This window comes from Euprymna scolopes, chromosome 3 (genome assembly GCF_053919585.1).
Source record: "Euprymna scolopes isolate OS-2025 chromosome 3, ASM5391958v1, whole genome shotgun sequence".
NCBI lineage: Eukaryota > Metazoa > Mollusca > Cephalopoda > Sepiida > Sepiolidae > Euprymna > Euprymna scolopes.
Window position 1 is genome coordinate 116,700,124 of NC_136484.1, and position 4,238 is coordinate 116,704,361.

The window sequence follows — 4,238 nt, forward strand, 5'->3', positions numbered from 1 at the left end:
TTTTAGAGGACGCATCTTAGTTACTGCGAACAACGCCCCCCCAATCTGCATAAATCATTAATGTGTCAAATCCCATATGACACAGCGACAGCCCTACAGTCTACTCTCTCTCTCTCTCTCTCTCTCTATCTATCTATCTATCTATCTCCCTATCCCCTCTCCGTATACTCCGATCTGTGTCGTATCTGGCTGAAGTCTTTAAAGTTAATTTCACCCATTTTCGATGTTCATTTAATTATTAAATCTTAAAACTTAAATGTTGTCAAATCAGAATTGAGACCCCCCTTTTTTCGTTTGTCTTCTAATATCGTTTATCTACAACATAATAACCACTTCTGTTAAAATCTGACGAAGCTGCTGGATCGTTGATACGATCTGGTAACAGAAATATGTGTAACTAAGCAGATAAAACCGTAATAAAATACTATATATAAATATATATATATATATCATTATAATATCATTATAAAATTAAAATGACCTTGTAATGGGTGTTGTAACCCAACATCCGGTTTACGCCTTCCGGTTGCGCATGCGTACATAAACAAATAATCAACGCGACAATAGAACATATTGTTTTACTGTGTACGTTTTCAGCGTCCCAATTGCTTTCTTTTCGCGTTTAAATTATCCAAATAAACAATTTTCATACTGTGACACTTAAGTCACCCGCGCGTCGTCCAGTGGTGGAATGACCCCGGTTGTCGGTTCTGATGTTTCCTCGGCGATGATGTCAACGGCCGGTTTCCTGAAACAGACTTGTCATGCAAAACAATTGAAGGAATTAAGTCAATAAGCGTTTCTTTTTTGCTTAAACTTCTTTGTATTCAATCAGGGTACAATCGCAGTTAGCTGTTTAGTTAGGGACTGGCCACTTGTTAATTGCGAGGTTTTCTCTTCTCTCTCCGACAGACAACTCAATTATCTACGTGACAGGGTCAATCGATGGGGGAATCTTCGTTCGTCGCACCCAAGGAAGCAAAGCTCTCTCTCTTACTCTAACTGTAAATCTCTCAAGGCTCGCTGCTTATATTGTGGGGGCGTGGACTGGGTCTCTTCCCGTTTCAGGTCGTTGGCCAATCAGAATTAAGGGATCACTGTCCGTCAAATCTTCGCCAGGCGGCCTATACCCAAAAAAGGAGCTGTCTTTCTTTCTCTGTTGGCATTCGGGTGTTCTCTAATGGAACTTGACAGGTCGTAAAAACAGAGATGCCCAACTTAATTATTTTTGAGAGGACATAAAAACAGCTGAATCCGATTCCACAAAGGCCACGCGTCTTTTCAATAGGGTCACTTGTCGCCCCGCTGTTCGTCGACTGTTTGCTTTGTACATCGGAATTTCATTGGTATCCTCGCCACCCACGGGCTGTCATGGCCAATTTAACGTCATCACGTTCTCTCACCATAAGCTATGATCTTATCTTTTTTTCTCTGTCTTTCTTTCTCTTCCTTTCGTCGTTTACAGCTGCCTTTTTTTCCTTTTCTTTTTCCACGGGTTCACCGCTACTCTTGGCCTTTTGGTCAGGATCAAAGTGCAGCATCTGTTCTTCGGATGCCGCACTTCCATTTCTTGTTCTCTTTCGGTGGAGGAGAAATCCTTCACGACTGGGACAATTCTTATTTTTGTACCCTTGAGCGTCTCTCAATACTTTCTGAATTTTTGACATCGTTCATTTCCATATTACGTTTAAGTTATTTTAACGCAATTTTCTTACAAATACATCTACTTTAATCCGTTGACAACCATAAGAGCGTTTTACAACGGCGATTTATCCACTGTCTTCATCTTTTTTTAATTTATTCTCCATTTTTAATATATTTTTCTTTAAAACATTCATACATGTTCTTCTACACTACCAACATAAATAAATAAACCCGAAAATATTTTTTATTTGCGTTACAAATAAATAATCAACGCGACAATAAAATGTATTGTTTTACTGTGTACGTTTTCAGTGTCCCAATTATTTGGGGGTGTTTTTCGCGTTTAATTTAAAAGATATATCAAACCACTTATAATTCAATGTGTCCAAGTTTTTTATTTCAAAAATAAACAATCATAAACAAAACGCCTCATAGAAATCTATCTATGTTCTTTTTTCATTTTAATATATTTTTATAGGAATGTTTCTGTTATGTCACAAAACTATTTTCTTTCCGTCACAAGTGCCACGCTAATACATTATTTCCATAGCTTATATAACATACTGGCCCAACGGGTCACGGATAGCCCAGTCTAGTATATATATATATATATATATATATATATATATATATATATATTGTTTACAAATGCTTCCTGGCATTTTGTTTTCGGGGCCCAAATCTTTTATTTTAATAATTCTATTAGAGGAGATCGCAAATCGCATGTTTGAAATAAGCATATTGATATAATTTGATAGACCAGGAAAACTTTGTTTTTCTCCGGGGACAGCATAATTCTTATCGCACTAGCTTACTTTCGCCCTTGTCGTCTTCCATCTTTATCTATAATTTGACTAAGATAATGTTTTACGACAAATGGCGCTTTCTTTCTTCGGTTTAAATTTATATGTTACACCACCCTGTGCGTATGATCGTCGTACACACGGACAAGAATATATGCACATTTCCTAAGTCTCAGTGGCTACACTTTTGACTCTGTCTAGTAGTTGACCCTTCAAAGGTGACCAAAACATCACTGGTTACTGGAAAATACCGCCCGGATGCTCGGAATACACAAAAAGGGCAATACCCTTAGTCTGTGTGGCAACACTGTTTACTTCGGCCAACTGTATGTCGCTTCGACTCCGTGCTGAGTTCTTTTCTCACAATTATTTTATCTGTGTCTTCATCGCCTGTCGTTTGGGTAGATTTGACTTCCCTAAGTAAAGTTTTCCTTGTCTCTTCACATTGTAGATTCAGGGGCTTAGAATAGAATGAGCTTAAGGCTTAATCATTGGGTTTCTCTCTGACTATTGTGTAAACCCCAGGCAACTAGCAGAGTGTGTCCTAAGTCAGAGGTTTCTCTCTAACTGGTGTAAAAAAGAAACTCAGGTAGCTAGTAGAGTGTGTGCTAAATCAGGGGTTTCTCTCTGACTGGTGTAAAATCTCGAGTAGCTAGCAAAGTGTGTCCTAAATCAGGGGTTTTCTCTGACGGTGTGAAAACCCCAGGCACCTGACAGAGTTTGTCCTAAGTCAGGGGTTTCTTTCTGACTGGTATGCAAACCCCAGCCATTAAGCAGAGTGTGTCCTAAGTTACTAAGTCAGGGGTTTCTCTCCGACTGATGTGACACCCCCAGGCAGATTAGGAGCTTTTCTCTGACTGATTTGCAAGCCCTAATCAGGTTTTAAAGTGTATCTTAAATTATGGGGTTCTCTTGGACTAGTGTTAAAGCCCCAGGCAGTAAGCGGAATGTGTCCTTGAGGCTATTTTTGCTTTTCATTATATTGAGAATCAGCTAGACTTAACCTTCCTTCCGATTCCAAGAATTCCATTTCGCAATTCTCAAAAAAACAATCTCAGGACCTTTTTGAAATTCTCGGGCTCTAAAAAATGTTCTTTTCTTTCTTGCTTGATGTGTATCTCTGACTGCGACTCCCGACAGGAGGGTTCATTGCTTTTACCCTCTATTGGGTCTCTATCTTTCACTATAACTCATGTGTAAGGGTCCACTCATCATTGACATAGCCCAGGGTTTTTTTTTCCAAGTACTACTTTGTATCATTAAAAGAATAAATAATTGGGTTATCTCTTGGGGGTGATCTAATTACCCCGGACAATATTCAATAGACACTTGACTGTGTTTCACCCATCTTGTTTTTCCTTATCAAAAGAAACTCATAATGTCTGGCCTATCAAATTTTGACCATTCAGAATTTGGTTAACTGCTTTTTCTTAACAGTGGTGACCTATTCAGATGAACTTGTCAAATCCCCAAACGGCGGCTCCATTTTTGATATTTATTGTAGATTTCTTCATATTGAAATGTAATGTTTTCATACAGTATTTCTTTTTAAGGGCCGTTTATGTCAACAGAAATAATCATGAAAAAAAAACAGATGTTTTCTTTATGAATATCCACAAATAAGTGTGTGCGTGTATTAAATTGATTTCAAAATAACCGTTCCTAACAATGCCCTTTCTTTCCATGCTCATCATCAGCATCATTACGACCAACGCCACACCATCATCAACATCATCACCGCCATCATAATTATCAACATCATCACCGCCATCATCAGCAGCATCAGCACTG